The sequence below is a fragment of the Neofelis nebulosa genome, chromosome 1 (genome assembly GCF_028018385.1).
Source record: "Neofelis nebulosa isolate mNeoNeb1 chromosome 1, mNeoNeb1.pri, whole genome shotgun sequence".
NCBI classification, from domain to species: Eukaryota; Metazoa; Chordata; class Mammalia; order Carnivora; family Felidae; genus Neofelis; species Neofelis nebulosa.
In genome coordinates, this window is record NC_080782.1 from 109,397,698 (window position 1) to 109,417,797 (window position 20,100).

The following is a 20,100-nucleotide window of genomic DNA, read 5'->3' on the forward strand; positions in this document are numbered from 1 at the left end:
ATTGAGAATTTCATGGTAGTTATTTATGTTGGTATGAGTTTCCTGATCATAAACTTTCTTTTCATAGGAAAATACAGTTATTTCAAATGAGAATCACAAACTGCCTTCTTCTTCACTGAATGAAGGAAATTTAGGAATTGTTCACATAAATACAGGCTCTAAAATAAATTTGCTGATTCACTTCATTCTGTCCCATATATGATTAATATAGCCGATGCAAAGCCACTCCACTTTATCATGGACATCTACACCTAGGGCTCTAGAGAAAGTCTTTAAGAAGCACTGATCATGAATCTATATTAATCTTCTGGACCGCTAAAGGGAATTTTGACTTGTGGCACAGTCCTTTACAAAATGACTCCAACTGCTTCTGTTTTTCAAAGCCTATGGCACTACATCTCAGATCTATTTTAGTTGTAATGAACACATAGATCTCTAGACACCATTATTTTAGCATGAAGTCTGAATATAATGTTGGATTGAAGCCCTATGGTTGTTGGCATTATTGCATTGTCAAGGATATTGTCAAAATGGAAGAAGAGCACCAATTAAGAAGTCTGCTCTCATTACTGAAGATGAGTGGCTTAAAAGACTACTGTACTGGTAGGGGAAAGTAAAAGTTAAACTAGAACACCTTTAAAGTGAGTCTGAAAAAATAACTTTGATTCAGATTCCGTAACCAAGGGTTACTTTTAAGAAGTGATATGTAAATGCCACTAAAAACTGGAATGACCAAATTGGAATGCTCCTAGTCAAAAAGGAAATCACTAAACAGTATAACAAGATTCCCGGCAGTCAAACCATGCAAGCAGTTCTTGAGAGCCGACTGTATTCTGTTCTCTAATCCCAGTTACTTTCCTGGATTGTAGCTTTTGCAATTTCCTTAACATATGTCCCTGGTAGACCTGAAGCTATGTGCTTTATGACACTGATTTCTTCTATACTCATCTTAAACATGTTACTTTGTCCATTCTTGCCTCAGTATCCTGATATACACACCTCTGATTAAGAATGTGGTCTTTTTACCTGAAGCTTCCATTAGTGCTTAGAAAATGTTCCACTGTGCAAATGTTAGACAAAAAAATGTTTTAAGTCAATTATCCTGTGCTTGACAGATCACCAGACCAAGAATAATCTTCATGTGTATAACAGGATCATGAAAAAGGTGGCTACATGAAGCTGTCTTAGGCAGTAAAATATATATTTAAAGTAAAAAATAAAAGCAATTCCCTAACTAAGTATTATCATCAGTTTAACTTAAGAAACAGAGCTGCGGGGGAGGGGGCACGTGGGTGGGTCAGTCAGTCAAGGGGCCCACTTCGGCTCAGGTCATGATTTCAAGGTTCAGGGGTTCGAGCCCCGCATTGGGCTCTGTGCTGACAGCTCAGAACCTGGAGCCTGCTTTGGATTCTGTGTCTCCCTCTCTCTCTCTGCCCCTCCCCTGCTAGTGCTCTGTCTCCCTCTCTTTCAAAAATAGATAAACATTTAAAAAATACAAAAAAAAAAAAACCTTAAAAAAGAGAGAAACACAACTATGAGGGCACCTGGATGCCTCAGTGAGTTGAGCATCTGACTTCACCTTTGTGCTGTCGGCACAGAGCCAGCTTCACATCCTCTGTTCCCCTTTCTCTCTGTCCCTTCCCCACTTGGGCTTTCTCTCTCAAAAATAAATCTTAAAAAAAAGAGAGAGAGAGAGAGAGAGAGAACTAGGGACTCACAAAGGATAGGTAATTAGACAATAAGTAAAAGAGCTCATTTTAATTACTGCCAACACTTTTCATAATATTTTTCAATGATTTGAAAATTCATATTCAATGGATATAGTTTTTACCTTAATGAAAATCTTTTTTTTTTTCCTAATCATTAACTGCATATGGAAAAGTGGATGATTTGGGGTATGAGATAATATTTTCTAATAAAAGTAGTGTGGTAATTTTTGTTTTATGGTGTTAATGCAGTATTCCAAAGCACCAAATAAACAGGAGTATTTCTGTGAAGCTCATCAGTTTTATTCAGATGTGCGATGCAAAAATACTCAGGAAGCCTATGCAGCAGTATTATACACAGGGCCGAGTAAAATGAAGTTTCAAGCACTCACGTGAAAGACTAAAACATTTTTTAATTTGAAGATTTTTTTTAAGAATCAAGTTTTTGTTGTTTTTTTTTTTAAGAATAAAGGTTTTTTTTGTTGTTGCTCTTGTGGTTGCTTTCCTTTGTTTTGTTTTGTTTACTGAATGAAAGAAAGCCTTAGTTGCAGACATACTGGATTACTGCTAAGCCATCACCAGCCATTTCTCCTGGGCAGAGACCTTGTATTAAACAGTGAGTAAGTATGAAGCAAATCCACCCATCTCCAACAAATCTCTCTTTGAAGGATAACATTTTAGGCCAAAAAAAAAAAAAGGTACCTAAAGAAAATAACTAGAAGGCTTTCTTCTAGAAGCCTGAAAAAATAAGACAGAGATCTATAGTTACTTAAATCAGGACCATGGCAGTATGAAATAAAGTCACACAGGCCTACCAGTTTAGAGATTGAATGTAAATTGAAGGAACGTTGTTCATATTTCTAAGCTTGGGGTTAAGGTATCAGGGTAATGCCAGTCTTCTAGTATGAATTTGGAAGCTTTCCCTCCTCTTGTATTTTTTGGAATAGTTTTAGAAGAATAGGTATTAAATCTTCCTTAAATATTTGGTAGAATTCACAAATGAAGCCATGTGATCCTCTACTTTTTTTTTGTTGGGAGTTTTTATATTATTGATTCAGTTTCATTGCTAATAATCAGTCTGCTGAAAATTTCTTCTTGATTCACTTTTAGAAGTTTATATGTTTCTAGGAATATATCCACTTCTTGTAGGTTGTCCAATTTGTTGGCATATAATTTTTCATAATATTCTGTCAGAATCTTTTGTATTTCTGTGGTATCTGTTGTTACTTATCTCCCTCATTTAAGATTTTATTTGAATTTCCTTCCTTCCTCCTTTCCTTCCTTCCTTCCTCCCATCCTCCCTTCCTTCCTTCCTGCCCTCCCTCCCTCCCTCCCTTTCTTACTTGCTTTCAAGTTTGTCTTAAGGTTTATAGATTTTGTTGATCTTGTCAAAGAACCTTTTCCTGGTTTTATGGATCCATTCCATTCCGTTTATTTTGGTCTCCATTTCATTTATTTCTGTTCTAATCTTTATTATTTCCTTCCTTCTATTGGTTTTGGGCTTTGTTCTTATTTTTCTAGACCCTTTAGGCATAAGGTTAGGTTGTTTAACATTTTTCTTGATTCTTTAGGTAGATCTGTAATGCTGTCATCTTCCCTCTTAGAAAAGCTTTTGCTTCATGCCAAAGATCTTGGACCATTGTGTTTGGACCTTGTATTTTTAAATTTCCTCTTTGGTGATTTGGTTGACCCCCTAGTTGTTTAGGAGTACTTTATTCAGCTTCCATGTGTTTGTGTTCTGTCCAGACTTCTTCTTGTGATTGGTTTGTAGGTTCACACCATTGTGGTTGGAAAAGATGCATGATATGATTTCAGTCTTTTTTAATTGTTGAGATTTGGTTTTGGTTTTTTGTTTGTTTTTATGGCCTAATGTGATCTATTGTGGAGAATGTTCTATATGTACTTGAAAAGAATCTGTTTACTCCTGTTTTGGGATGGAATATTCTGAACCTATCTATTAGATCTGGTCCACTGTGTCATTCACAGTCGCTGTTTCCTTATTAATTTTCACATCAATGGATAGATAATCCAGACTGGGGTGTTAAGACCCCCTACTATTATTATATCACTGCCAATTTTTTTTATCTCTTTATTCTATTAATAGTAGCTTTATGTTTTTGGGTGTTTCCGTGTTGGGTGCGCAAATTCTTATAATGGTTATATCTTCCTGTTGGATTGTTCCCTTTATGACTATGTAGTGTCCTTCTTTGTGTCTTCTTACAGTCCTTGTTTAAAGTCTATTTTGTCTAAAAGAAGTATTGCTACCCAGGCTTTTTTTTTTTTTTTTTTTTTTTTTTTGCTTGCATCTGCATGATCAATGCTTTTTCATCCCTTCACTTTCAGTCTGCAGGTGTCTTTAGATCTGAAGTGAGACTTTTGTAGGCAACATACATGGGTATTGTTTTCTTATCCATTCAGTCACCTTGTGTCTTTTGATTAGAGGATATAGTCCACTCACTTTCAAAGTAAGATAGGTATGTACTTTTCGCCATTTTTTTACTTGTTTACAGATTGAAACCTGTATTTTCATACTAACATAAAAATAATATTCATTGAATTTTTTTAAAAACTGATGCTGTCAAGGGCAATAGTAAAATAGTACACAGTGGGAGCAGTAGAAAAGTAAATTTTATCAGTTTAGGATACAAATTAAAGTATATACCCTATGAATAGAAAGTAAAGAAATCAAATGCAATGACTGAAACTGAGATCTGTAGAAGCTTATTGAAGATGGACTTACTGTCCTAGTGCTTTAGTCACTATTCAAGGTGATCACTAGAGTTAGGCAGACATTTAATAAATATACCTCACAATTACTGATGATTTACCATGTGAGAATATTTGTTTTACATTCACCTAATCCTTACAATCACCTTGTGGCAAAGGTGCTATTATTAATCTCATTTGACAGATGAGAAAGAGTCTGAGTGAATTGTCCAAAGTCACAGAGAGAGTAGTAAGTAGTAAAGCCAGGCTTCTAATAGTGTAATACATTGCTCATGCTCTTAGCCACTACTTAATTCTGTAACCCAGGAAGTTACTGTGTAGCAAGGGAGAGGGAATTTTAACGTGGAAGATTCCTTTTGGTATAATTGGGCTATCAAACAAAATAAGATACAGATTTAGGAGAAGCATTGAAGTAATTTTGAGATTTTTCTCTAAATTATTAAAACACATTGCATATCATCAGTGGCTTTCAGATTTTTAAAACAAACCAAGTGAATTCTCATTGTATAAAGCATATACAAAAAATATACATATAAACAAAAATAAAAACTGGAGCTTTCTACTTGGGGTAGTAAGCACGGAACCTTGCATAATACCTCAAAATCTGCCCCCTAGACTCTTTCAGCTTCAAACCTCAGAAGAACCGTAGGATTCTCCAGAACACAATTTGAAACTCTCTGGCAAATAGACTCAAGTACTTGGGAAAGATCTTTAAGACCATTCCACCATTGTTGCTTCAGTGTCCCTCTAACATCTCAGGTGCCTATGATTTATTAAATAAATTAATGGGAAGGGCTGTATTAGAGAACAACCCAAATACTAGCACAGTCACAACTGCAAAGTTGGGAGAAGTAACCCTCAATTTCCACACGGGTGTGATAGGATGATAATCTTACCTGAAACTTTCAGGGTAACAATAAGGATTAGAATAGTGCACATACAGTACACATCAATGCAATGCCCAGTACAAAGGAGATAACAGCAAAAGGTAGCTGCTATTTTTGTCATCATTACAATTGGCATGTATTTCTTCAAAATACAATGATCTGAGCCCGAAATGCACTATACATTTTGCTCAATTTTCTTTGATGAATGGCCAACTGTTACTTTGCTGTCCTTGTGTTCTACTGCTTTTAAGATGAATGTAAGAATTCAATTGGATTTCTCCAGGAGGGCATGAACAAAAAGAGCGCACCAAATATATTAAGGTAGAATCAGTTTGACATGGGTTATCTCCCTGTGAGTTAAGAATACATTTTTATCATTGTGCTCAGAGAAATAGTTAGTAAATGCCTTGATAACTCTAGTTGAAAAAAAACTGAGATTCTTAGGAGAACTGAAATGCTACACCAGATAAGAAATTATATTAGTTGCCTAGAATAGTAACAGGAGGTGCTTTTATTCAGCAAAGTGCTGTTGGAGCCTATCTGCCACTGGGTTTACAACGTGTCAGGGGTTGGCTAGCAAACTGGTAGGATGGGCTAGCAAGGATATATTTGCAGCAAGGATTGGGGAGTTTCCTAGGGGAGAAGTCATTCTCAGCAAAGAAGTAATAGGACACATAAGCTTGGCCCAGCAACAAAGAGTTAGTCAACAGAGGGAAAGGAAATCATGAGTTACAGTATGTTATTTTTCCCAAGATGTGCCTTTTGGCCTAATTCCAAATAAACTCCTATCTCCATGTAATAAAGAGGGAAAAGAAGAATACTGAAGTGCTGACAGAAAGCTTTGTTGCCAAAGGATCTATAAAACCTAGATATCATAAGAATATTTACATATTCCTTTTATATATTTACATACTCACCTAAGTATCATAAGGATATTTAAATAGTAATTAAAATATTCAAAATAATAGGCAATCAACTTTCAACAGGCAAAGCCATTCTCTTAATTTTTGCAGAAATACAATAAGGTTGTTTTTCACTAAAGCATTCACACACAGTTTTGCCATCTTCAAAGTCCCCACAACAAAACTGCAAGAAGTAACTACTTGGTGGTGGCTAGTGGAAGCTGAATAGAATGGGAGAAGCTACAATATCAGATGTTTTGTAGCAGCCAAGAGGATTGGGGTGTAAAATTGAGGGATAGTCTCTGGAGAATCCAGCAAACAATGTAGAGAAAGGACATTTTTGAGGGGCAAAAAAGATGTTTTAACCATAGGGCAAGTGCTAGCAAAACATGGATCATGTGAATGGGTAGATGTTCTATATGTAGAAATAACCTCCTGGATAGAGCTTACTTCTCCTAGGTTCTGCTGTTTTGGGATCCAGGGTGTTCTAGATACTCTTAGAGCTGAAACGGGATGATGTTGCATTTTGTCAATTGTGCCAATTTGTGGTTCCACAGTGGGGAAACCTATCCTGTCCACAGGAGGAGTACAACATTCCCTTTTCTCATAGGTAAAATGTGAGTAGAGCCTTCTAGAACTGCCAGAGTGTGTCATCTTCCACCAGCTACATTAAAAAGAAGATAGATAGAGCTGATACCTTATTTTGATTCACAAGATTGCTGCTTTGTTTGCCAAAATAATGAATGTGCTGAAGATGAAAATGTGCCTCTCAGATCTTCCACCACAGGAAATATAATTAACTGGCCCCCAGTGATTCTCTCTGAAATTCACCAGTGAGTTAGTGTCAACACCATACTTCTGACAGGCTGCTTTCCACTAATAATGGAGCTTGGCAGGTACATTGAGAAAGACACTCCTGAGAGATACAGGATTATGGTAATGGGCACATTGGCTTCAAGACTCTTTATCAACTTTGCCAAAATTATCTTAGAACTCTGCTCTAGTCACGTCGCCTGGGTAGCTCTGTCGGTCAAGCATCCAACTCTTGATTTTGGCTCAGCTTTTGATCTCATGGTTAGTCTCAGCATACAGCGTGGAGCCTTCTTGGGATTTTCTTTCTTTTCCTGTCTCTCTGTTCGTCCCCCGCTCATTCTCTTTCTTTTTCAAAATAAATAAATTAACCTAAAAAAAAAAAAAAAAAAGAACTCTGCTCTAGTCTTAATGCCTCTCTTCCCCCACCTTCCTTCTTCCTCCTCTCCCACATAGGAGTGAATCTCCTTCATGGTCTCATGGCATTTCTCTTTTATCCCTCCTCCCCCCAGTATTATTGAGATGCAGTTAAGATACATCACTGTATAAGGTATACAGCAATAATGACTTGATTTACATAGACTGTGAAATGATTATCACAATAAGCTTACTGACCTCCATCATCTCCTATAAATAGAAGAAAAGAAAGCAAAAAAAAAGAAAGGAAATTTCCTTTTGAAAAAAACTACCAGGATTTAGTATCTTTTTTTTTTTCATTTATTTATTTTTGAGGCAGAGAGAGAACATGAACAGGGAAGGGTCAGAGAAAGAAGGAGACACAGAATCTGAAACAGGCTCCAGGTTCTGAGCTGTCAGCACAGAGCCCAACACGGGGCTCGAACCCACAGACCGCGAGATCATGACCTGAGCTGAAGTCGGACGCTTAACCGACTGAGCCACCCAGGCGCCCCAGGATTTAGTATCTTAATAACCTTCATACATAGATCATGTTAAGTACAGCTGTCATGCTATACATTACATACCTGTTACTTACAGTTTCTTAATTAAAAAAATTTTAAATTTACTTATATTGGGGGGGGGGCGTGGCAGAGCAGAGAGAAAGAATCCCAAGCAGGCTCCATACTGTCAGCACAGAGCCCAACTCAGGGCTCAAACTCACTAACCATGAGATCATGACCTGTGCTGAAATCAAGAGCCAGATGCTTAACTGACTGAACCACCCAGGTGCCCCACTTATCTATATTTTAACTGGAGGTTTATACACTTTGACCACCTTTCTCTCATTGCTCTTCCTAACCCCCTGTGATAACCCCAAATACAATCTCTATGAATTTTTGTTTTTTTGATTCCACATATAAGAGAGATCACACAATATTTGTCTTTCTCTGACATTTCATTTACCATAATGCTGCCAGGGTCCATCTACAGTAGCACTAATTTCAGGATTTCCTTAGTTTTTTTGTTTTTTTTTTTTGTGTGTGTTTTTTTGTTTTGTTTTTAATAGTTGGGTAATGTTGTATATACACCACAACTTCTTTATACGTTTATCTATTATGGACATTTAAGTGGTTTCCATGTCTTGGTATTATAAATAATGCTATGACCATGGGAAAGTAGATATCCCTTTTCAGTTAGTGTTTTCATTTACTTTGGATATATTACTTGAAGTAGAATTCTTGGATCATATAGTAATTCGTTTTTTTAATTTTTGAAGATCCTCCATACTATTTTTCATGGTGGCTGTACCAATTTACGATCCCAACAGAAGTGTATAAGAATGTATTTTCTCCACCTCTTCACCAGCCTTTGTTATCTCTTCTGTGCATATATGTATGTATTTGTATGTATATTAAGTGAGGTATAGTTGATATATTAGCTTCAAGTATACAACATAGTGAATTGACAATTACATACATTATGAAATGTGCTCATTATGATAAGTGTATTGTTACCATCAGTTGCCATACAGAGTTACTAACAGGGGCATCTAGAAGGCTGATTTTTTTTTTTTTTTTACACCAGCCAGGGGTTTAATATAAATACAACCACCATAGAAAAACCCAAAATCACACATACACCATAACCAGAATGTCAAGTAGTGGGGACAAAAGGCAGATTTCTGACCCTCTGGCTCATCCAGTCCCCAAATAAAATTAACAAACATGAAAAATCAAGAAAATAAGAAGATTCATACTAAGCTGTGGGAGGGAGAGAAGGAGTATTTGTGTGCGTATCACACAGAGAATGGCCAAGGATTACCATGGAGTCAGGTTAGACCCTGGGCTGGGATGGGGAGAGCAAGGTCCCTCACCACAATTTAGCCAAGCCTGAGTTGTCCCAGGTACGCTAAACCCCACCCCAGCTTGGAGGCTGTGTCAGAGGTAGGGCAGGGACCATGCTCCTCCCCTTTCAGGGATATATAACTTCTTCCTTGCTGATTTGATGCCTTTTCTTTCTTTTTATTCTGTTTGCTGGAGATGTGACTTCCAATACCAGGCTCAATAAAACTAGCAAGAGTAGACATTCTTGTCTTGTTCCAGATCTTAGAGGAAAAGCTTTTCAATTTTTACCATTGAGTATGATGTTAAATGTGGGCTTATCATATATAGCTTTTGTTATGTTGAGGTATCTTCCTTCTAAACCCACTTTATTGAGTGTTTTTACCATGGACGGATGTTGAATTTTGTGAAATGCTTTCTCTGCATCTGTTGAAATGACCATATGGTTTTTATCCTTCATTTTGTACATGTGAATAATCATGTTGATAGATTTCTATTAAACCATCCTTTTTTCCTGGAATTAATTCCACTTGATTTTGGTGAATGATTCTTTTACTGTATTGCATTTGGTTTGCTCTTATTTTAGGGACTTTTACATCTGTCTTCATCAGGGTATTGCTCTGTAGTTTCCCTTTTTTTATAGTATTTTTTTTTGGTTTTGTTATCAGGGTAACAAAGGCCTCATAGGATGAGTTTGGAAGCTTTCATTCTTCTGTTTTTTGCAATGGTTTGAGAAGAATATGTATTAACCTTTCTTTAATTTTTAAATATTTTATTTAAATTCCTGTTAACATGGCACGTAATATTAGTTTCAGGTGTATAATATAGTGATTCACCAGTTCCATACAACACCCAATGCTCATCACAAGTGTATTCCTTAATCCCCATCACCTATTTAACCCATCCACTTGCCACCACCTCTAGTAACCATGTTCCTCTTTATAGTTAAGAGTCTCTTTCTTGGTTGGCCTCTCTTTTTTTTTCTCTTAGCTAACTTGTTTTGTTTCTTAAATTACACATAAGAGTGAAATCATACAGTGTTTGTCTTTCTCTGACTTTGCTTACCATAATATTCTCTAGCTCTATCCATATCATTGCAAATGGCAAGTTTTCATTTTTTATGGCTGAGAAATAGTCCATTGGCTATATACCACATGTACATATGTTTTCATTTTAATTCCAGTTAGATAAAATACTTCTTTAAACATTTGGTAGAATTCACCGGTAAAACCATCTAGTCCTGAAGTTTTGTTTGTTGGGAGTTTTTTGATTACTGATTTAATTTCATTACTAGTAATTAGTCTGTTCAGATTCTCTATTTCTTCCTGACTCACTTTTGGAAGAATGTACGTTTCTAGGAATTTATCCATTTCTCCTAACTTCTCCAATTGTTTGCATACAATTTTTCATAGTAGTATCTTACATCATTGTATTTCTCTGATGTATGTTGTAACTTTTTTTATTATTACTAAATATAATTTATTTTCAGATTGTTTTCCATACAACACCCAGTGCTCATCCCAACAGGTGCCCTCCTCAATGCCCATCGCCCACTTTCCCCTCTCCTCCACCCCCCATCAACTGTCAGTTTGGTCTCAGTGTTTAAGAGTCTCTTATGGTTTGCCTCCTTCCCTCTCTGTAACTTTTTTTTCCCCACTTACCCCCACCCTGGTTCTCTGTTAAGTTTCTCAGGATCCAAATATGAGTGAAAACATATGGTATCCGTCTTTCCCTGCCTTATTTCACTTAGCATAATACCCTCCGGTTCCATCCACTTTGGTGCAAATGGCCAGATTTCATTCTTTCTCATTGCCAAGTAGTATTCCATTGTATATATAAACCACATCTTCTTTATCCATTTGTCAGTTGATGGACATTTAGGCTCTTTCCATCTTTTGGCTATTGTTGAAAGTGCTGCTATAAACATTGGGGGTACAAATGCCCCTATGCATTAGCACTCTTGTATCCCTTGGGTAAATTCCTAGCAGTGCTATTGCTGGGTCATAGGGTAGATCTATTGTTAATTTTCTGAGGAACCTCCACACTGTTTTCCAGAGCAGCTGCACCAGTTTGCATTCCTATCATCAGTGCAAGAAGGCTCCCATTTCTCCACATCCTCTCTAGCATCTGTAGTCTCCTGATGTGTTCATTTTAGCCACTCTGACCAGTGTGAGGTGGCATCTCAGTGTGGTTATGATTTGTGTTTCCCTGGTGAGGAGTGATGTTGAGCATCTTTTCATGTCTGTTGGCCATCTAGATGTCTTCTTTAGAAAAGTGTCTATTCATGTCTTCTGCCCATTTCTTCATTGGATTATTTGTTTTTTGGGTGTGGAGTTTGGTGAGTTCTTTATAGATTTTGGATATTAGCCCTTTGTCCGATATGTCATTTACAAATATCTTTTCCCTATCCATCAGTTGCCTTTTAGTTCTGTTGATTGTTTCCTTTGCAGAAGGTTTTTTTTTTTTTTTTTTATCCTGATGAGGTCCCAATAGTTCATTTTTGCTTTTAATTCCCTTGCCTTTGGAGATGTGTCATGTAAGAAATTGCTGCAGCTGAGGTAAGAGAGGTTTTTTTCCTGCTTTCTCCTCTAGGGTTTTGATGATTTCCTGTCTTACATTCAGGTCCTTCATCCATTTTGAGTTTATTTTTGTGAATGGTGTACAAAAGTGGTCTAGTTTCATTTTTCTGCATGTTGCTGTCCAGTTCTCCCAGCACCATTTGTTAAAGAGACTGTCTTTTTTTCCGTTGGATATTCTTTCCTGCTTTGTCAAATATTAGTTGGTCATACATTTGTAGGTCCAATTCTGGAGTGTCTATTCTATTCTTTTGGTCTGTGTGTCTGTTTTTGTGTCAATACCATACTGTCTTGATGATTACAACTTTGTAGTAGAGGCTAAAGTCTGGGATTGTGATGTCTCCTGCTTCGGTTTTCTTCTTCAATATTACTTTAGCTCTTCGGGGTCTTTTGTGGTTCCATACAAATTTTAGGATTGCTTGTTCTAGCTTGGAGAAGAATGCTGGTGCAATTTTGATCAAGATTGCATTGAATGTGTAGATTGCTTTGGGTAGTATTGACATTTTAACATATTTACTCTTCTACTCCATGAGCATGGAATGTTTTTCCATTTCTTTGTATCTTCCTCAAATCCCTTCGTAAGCTTTCTGTAGTTTTTAGCATACAGATCTTTACATCTTTGGTTAGGTTTATTCCTAGGTATTTTATGATTCTTGGTGCAATTGTGAAGGGGATCAGTTTATTTCTCTTTCTGTTGCTTCATTATTGGTGTCTAAAAATGCAACCGGTTTCTGTACATTAATTTTGTACCCTGCAACTTTGCTGAGTTCATGTATCAGTTCTAGCAGAATTTTGGTGGAGTCTGTCAGGTTTTCCATGTAGAGTATCATGTCATCTGAAAAAAGTGAAAGTTTGACTTAATCTTTGCCAATTTTGATGCCTTTTATTTCATCTTGTTGACTGTTGATGCTGGGACTTCCAACACTATGTTAAACAACAGTGGTGAGAGTGGACATCCCTCTTGTGTTTCTGATCTCAGGGGGAAAGGTCTGTTTTTCCCCATTGAGGATGATAATAGCTGCAGGCTTTTCATAAATTGCCTTTATGATGTTTAAGTATGTTCCTTCTATCCCAACTTTCTTGAGGGTTTTTATTAAGAAAGGATGCTATATCTTGTCAAATGTTTTTTCTGCATCTATTGACAGGATCATATGGTTCTTATCTTTTCTTTTATTAATGTGATATATCACACTGATATTTTTGTGAATATTGAACCAGCCCTGCAGCCCAGGAATGAATCCCACTTGATGATGGTGAATAATTCTTTTTATATGCTATTGAATTCAATTTGCTAGTATCTTGTTGAGAATTTTTGCATCCATTTTCACAGGGATATTGGCCTGTAGTTCTCTTTTTTTGCTGGTCTCTATCTCTGTCTGGGTCTCTGTCTGGTTTGGGAATTAAAGTAATGCTGGCTTCATAGAATGAGTCTGGACGTTTTCCTTCCCTTTCTATTTTTTGGAACAGCTTGAGAAGGATAGGTGTTATCTTTGCTTTAAATGTCTGGTAGAATTCCCCAGGGAAGCCATCTGGTCCTGGATGCTTATTTTGGGGAGATTTTTGATAACTTAGTCAATATCTTCACTAGTTATGGGTCTGTTCAAATTTTCTATTTCTTCCCATTTGAGTTTTGGAAGTGTGTGGGTGTTTAGGAATTTTCCATTTCTTCCAGGTTATCCGTTTTGTTGGCATATAATTTTTCATTTTATTACCTGATAATTGCTTGTATTTCTGAGGGATTGGTTGTAATAATTCCATTTTTCATTCATGATTTTATCTATTTGGGTCATCTCCCTTTTCTTTTTGAGAAGCCTGGCTAGAGGTTTATCAATTTTGTTTATTTTTTCAAAAAACCAACTCTTGGTTTCATTGATCTGCTCTACAGTTTCTTTAGATTCTATATTTTTTATTTCTTCTCTGCCCTTTATTATTTCTCTTCTGCTGGGTTTGGGGTGTCTTTGCTGTTCTGCTTCTATTTCCTTTGGGTGTGCTGTTAGATTTTGTATTTGGGATTTTTCTTGTTCCTTGAGATAAGCCTGGATTGCAATGTATTTTCCTCTCAGGGCTGCCTTCACTGCATCCCAAAGCGTTTGGATTGTTGTATTTTCATCTTCATTTGTTTCCATATATTTTTTAATTTCTTCTCTAATTGCTTGGGTGACCCATTCATTCTTTAGTAGGGTGTTCTTTAACCTCCATGCTTTTGGAGGTTTTCCAGACTTTTTTTCCTGTGGTTGATTTCAAGTTTCATAGCATTGTGATCTGAAAGTGTGCATGGTATGATCTCAATTCTCTTATTTGCCACATTCTTATCAATAAGGTTTCTTGTGTTTGTTATTAATTCTTTTATATATTTTGGTGCTATTGGATTCGGTGCATAGACATTCATAATTGTTAGCTCTTCCTGATGGATAGACCCTGTAATTATTATATAATGCTCTTCTTCATCTCTTGTTACGTATGGCTACTCCAGCTTTCTTTTGACTTCCAGTAGCATGATAGATAGTCCTCTATCCCCTCACTTTCAATCTGAAGGTGTCCTCAGGTCTAAAATGAGTCTCTTGTAGACAGCAAATAGATGGCTCTTGTTTTTTTATCCATTCTGATACCCTTTGTCTTTTGGTTGGAGCATTTAGTCCGTTTACATTCAGTGTTATTATAGAAAGATATGGGTTTAGAGTCATTGGGATGTCTGTAGGTTTCATGCTTCTAGTGATGTCTCTGGTACTTTGTGGTCCTTACAACATTTCACTCACAGAGTCCCCCTTAGGATTTCTTGTAGGGCTGGTTTAGTGGTGATGAATTCCTTCCAGTTTTTTGTTTGTTTGGGAAGACCTTTATCTCTCCTTCTATTCTGAAAGATAGACTTGCTGGATAAAGTATTCCTGGCTGCAAATTTTTCCTGCTCATTACATAGAAGATTTCCTGCCATTCCTTTCTGGCCTGCCAAGTTTCAGTAGATAGGTCTGCTACTACTCTTGTGTGTCTACATTTGTATGTTAAGGCCTGTTTATCCCTAGCTGCTTTCAGAATTCTCTCTTTATCCTTGTATTTTGCCAGTTTCACTATGATGTATTATGCAGAAGATCATTCAAGTTACATCTGAAGGGAGTTCTTTGTGCCTCTTGGATTTTAATGCCTGTTTCCTTTCCCAGATTGGAGAAGTTCTCAGCTATGATTTGTTCAAGTACACCTTCAGCCCCTTTCTCTCTTTCCTCTTCTGGAATTCCTATGATATAGATATTGTTCTGTTTGATTGCATCACTTAGTTCTCTAATTCTCCCCTCATACTCCTAGATTTTTTTAATCTCTCTTTTTCTCAGCTTCCTCTTTATCCATAATTTTATCTTCTAATTCACCTATTCTCTCCTCACCTGCTTCTTCAATACGTGCTATGGCCACCTCCATTTTATTTTGCACCTCATTTATAGCATTTTTAATTCATCATGACTATTTTTTAGTCCCCTTGATCTCTGTAGCAATAGATTCTCTGCTGTCCTCTATGCTTTTTTCAAGCCGAGAAATTAATTTTATGACTATTATTCTAAATTCTTGTTCAGTTATATTGCTTAAATTGATTTTGATCAATTCGTTAGCTGTCACTACTTCCTGGAATTTCTTTTGAGGAGAATTCTTCCGTTTCATTATTTTGGCCAGTTTTCTATCCCTTATGCATTTTAAAAACTTGTTGTGTGCTCTGCACCTGCAAGCACTGCAATATTAAAGGGGTGGGGTGGTCATACACTGTCCAGGGCATGGCCCTTCAGGAGGTGTTTTTTTGGAGATGGTTACTTGCTCTCTGTAGATGTGACTTTGGTTATTTTATTACCCTACTCATAGTGATATTTTGGACCCTCCATCAGATGTGCTTTGATTTGTTCCTTGGAGTAGCCCTGTAAAGTAAAACAGACAAACAGGAGACAAAAACACGCAAACACACAACACAAATAAACAAAAACAAAAAACTAAAGACTAAAACCAAAAAACCAAAAAATACCAACTAAAAGTAGAGGTTGGAGGTGGTGCTGATGGACGAGCACATACAATGAGAGAAATGACAGGAGCGGGACCAGGGGCAGAGGGGAGGAAAAAATAAACATTGACTAGGTATAGAGACTAAACGGCTTAATCCAGAGAGAGAGAATGAAAAAGGGAGGGAAGAGATAAGGAGGAGAAATGGGGGAGGGGGGAGAATATATCTATATATCCAGAATTGACCTAGAGTTAATCCAGGCAATGCTGCAGCACTTGTCTTGAGGAGCTGTCTGCAGGGTCTATCCTGCTCCGGAAGATACACAGTTACCCAGTGGTTTGGTGTAGTCTGGACCCACCTCCACTCTGGGCCCCGGGACTGATCCCTGAGGCCCCGCCTTGGTGGTGGTGGTGGTGGTGGTGTGTGTGGGGCGGTGGGCATGGTGATTCCCCAGTCTCTTCTCCACTGAGCCAGACTCAGTGGACTCTGAGTTGTCTTCACCCGTGCGACAGGCACAGACGGGGCAGTCCTTCTTACTCCACCAACTCCCCTGACCCTGCGCTTGGCTAGGATTCAAAGTCCTGCTCTGTGCGCTCTGGCGCTAGGGAAGCACCTTTCAGTGCAGTCCAATATGTAGTCCTGGCTGGCTTTGTCTGTGCCATCGCACTTCAGGGAGGACTGCCATTTCCTACTGTGGACTGCGCCGCTGACCTCGCCGCTGACCTCGCCGCCGAGACCCGAGGGTGGCCTGTAACTTCTTTTTTATTTCTGATTTTGGTTCTTTGACTTTTTTCTTGAGTCTGCTAAAGGTTTATCAGTTGTTTTTTTATCTCTTCAAAGATCACCTCTTAGGTTATTAATCTTTTCTATTTTTTTTTTGTTTCTTTCTTATTTCCACTCTTATGTTAATTTTCTTCCTGCTTCTAACTTTGATATTTGTTTCTTATTTTTCTAGTTCATTTAGGTATAAGATTAGATTATTTAAGAATTTTCTTGTCTGTTGTGGTCAGGCTATCACTATCAACATTACTGTTAGAACTGCTTTTCCTGCAACCGAAAGATTTTCAACCATTATTTTTCCATTTTCATTTCTCTCAAGGAATTTTTTTTATTTCCTCTTTGATTCCTTCAATGACCCATCAGTTGCTTAGTAGCATGTTGTTTACCTTCTGTGTGTTTCTTTTTTTTCTTATAATTGATTTCTAGTTTTACACTATTGTGGTAGGAAAATATGGACAATATTAATTCAATCTTTTGAAGTTTATTAAGATTTATGTTGTGGCCTAACATGTAATCTCTCCTGGAGAATGATTCACATGCACTTGAAAATAATGTGTATTCTTTTTTTTTTTTTTTTTTTTTTTTTTTTTAATGAAATGGTCTGTATTTTTCTGTGAAGTCTATCTGGTCTAATGTGTCTTTCACAGCCATTTCCTTATTTGAATTTTCAGTCTGGATGATCTATCATTGATACAAGGGGGGTGTTAAAGTTCCCACTATTATTGTATTACATTCAATTTTCTCCCTTTATGTTTGTTAATATTTGTTTTATATATTTAGATGTTCTAATGTTGAGTGCAAAGATATTAACAGTTATTATATCTCCTTATTGGATTGATCCCCCTATTATGTAATACCCTTCTTTGTCTCTTGTTACAGTCTTTGTTTCAAAGCCTGTAACATATTGTCTACATATTGTCTACATATTGCTACTCCGTCTGTTTTCCACTTCCATTTGCATGGAGTAACTTTCCATCCCTTCACTTTGAGTCTGTATGTGTTTTAGATCTAAAGTGAGTCTCCAGGAGGCAGTATATAGATGGGTTTTGTTTGTGTTTGCTTGTTTGTTTTATCCATTCATTCACCTGAATATTGAATATTGGAATATTGAGTCAGTTTACATTAATTACTGATCAGTATGTATTTATTGCCATTTTGTTAATTGCTCCGGTTACATTTGTAGTTATCACTTCCCTTCTATCTTGTTGTCGTACAATTTGATGACTTTCTTCAGTGTTAGGCCTGGATTCCTCTTTTTAAATTATTTTGCATATTTCTTAAAGGTTTTTGGCTTGTAGTTACTATGTAACGCCCTCAATATAATAGTCTGCATTAGTTTGATGGTAAGTTAAGTACAAATACACTCTAAAAGCACTACTTTTTTACACGAGCCCTTCACATTTTATGTATTCCTTAATTTGTACATATAATTGATTTCATAATTTTGTGTCTTTTAACCTTATTCTTGGTTTTATAAATGATTTATCTACTACCTTTAACTATACATTTGGTTTTACTGATGTTATTTTTTCTTTAATATATGTATATTTTTTTACTTCTAGTTATGACCTTTTCTTTGCTGAAAGAAGACACTTGAACATTTCTTATAAGGCCAGTTGAGTGGAGATCAACTCCTTTATCTCACCTTCAATTCTGAATGACAGTATTTCCGGGTGGAATATTCTTGATTGTATGATTTTTCCTTTCAGCAGTTTGAATATATCATGCCACTCCCTTATGGACTGCAAAGTTTCTGCTGAAAAGTTAGCTGACAGTCCATGAAATTTCACTTGTACATAAATATGTGCTTTCCTCTTGATACTTTTAAGACTTGATCTTCGCTTTTTGACTTTCTAACTATTATGTGTCTTTCTTTAGACCTCCTGGGGTTCATAGTTTTGGGGGTTCCCTCTGCTTCCTAGACCTGAATGTCTGTTTCTTTCCTCAGGCTAGGACAGCTGCTACAGCTGCTAGGACAGCAGTTCCTACAGCTGCTGTTTCTGCACCTTTCTCTGTCCTCTTCTGCTGGGGCCCTTATAATGCAAAAGTTATTATGCTTAATGTTGTTCCAGGGGTCCCTTCATATTATCTTTTTTTTTTCTGTTCAGCATGAGTGATTTTCAATCTCTCTCCTGTCTTTCAGCTTGCTGATCCATTCTGCTGTTTTCTCTAATCTCTTGTTTTCCTCTAGTGTTCTTTTTTTTATTTCATGTACTATATTTTTCAGCTGTGATATTTTCTCTTTATTGAACTTCTCTCTGAGTTAATCCTTTCTTTTTTCAATTTCAGTGAAGATCCTTATGGCCATTACTTTGAACTCTTTTTCAGTAGATTGGTCCATTTAATGTGGGTCTTTTTCTCAGGTTTTGTGCTTTTGTTTGGAACATGTTTCTATGTCTCCCTATTTTGTCTCATTCTGTTTGTTTGCATTAAGTAAGCCAGCTGCATCTGTTTGCCTTGACAGCAGTGGTTTTATGTAGAAGGCCTCCTTTGTGGCCCAGAGCACAATGCCACCTGGTCATAAGCACTGGCTGCTCTGAGAATGTACCCTGTGTGGGCTGCGTGAACCCTCTTATTATGAATGAACTGCAACTGGTGTGGGTGTACTGGTGGGTGGAGCTGGCCCACGGCCTGGTTGTCTGCAGTGACCACCTCAGTTATTGTGGGTGCCATGGTGGGAGAACTATATGTACTTTTTTATAATGATACCTCATAGTATTTTTAATTTGCATTTCCCTGATGATTACTGAAACTGAACATCGTTTCATGTACATGTTGGCCTTTTGCAAGTCACCTCTGGAAAAATGTACAGTTAGGTCTTTTGTCCATTTAGATGGGCCAATTAGACTGTTTGCTTTTTAATTTTTATCAGCATGAATTTTTTACATATTTTAGATATTAACCACCTATAAGATATATAGTTTGCAAATACATTTTTCCCTTCAGTAGGTTGTCTTTTCACTTTGTTGATAATTTCTTATGCTGTGTAAGAGCTTTTTAGTTTGATGTAACCCAGCTGTTTTTTTGTTTTTTTTTTTTTAATTTTGTTGCTCACGCTTTAGGTGCCACATCCAAAGAATCATTGCCAACGCCCGCAGCAAATAACATTTTTCCTGTTTCCCTCTAAGAATTTCATGGTCTCAGGTTTTATGTTTAAGTCACTTCAAGTTAATTTTTGTTAGTGACATAAGAAGGGGGTGCCGTTTTATTCTTTTACATGTGAATACCTAATTTTCTCGGCACCTTTTATTAAATAGACTGTCTTTTCTCCATTGAACCATATTGGCTCCCTTATTAATATTGATTGTGTATGCTTGGGTTTACCTCTGGGCTCTTAATTCTGTTCCATTGATTTCTTTGTCTGTTTTTACACCAGTACCATACTGTTTTAATATAGTTTGATAGTATAGTTTAAAATCAAGGGTTTTGATGTCTCCTGTTTCTAATTTGCCAGGATTACCTTGGCTATTCAGGGTTGTTGTGGTGCCATCTTATTTTT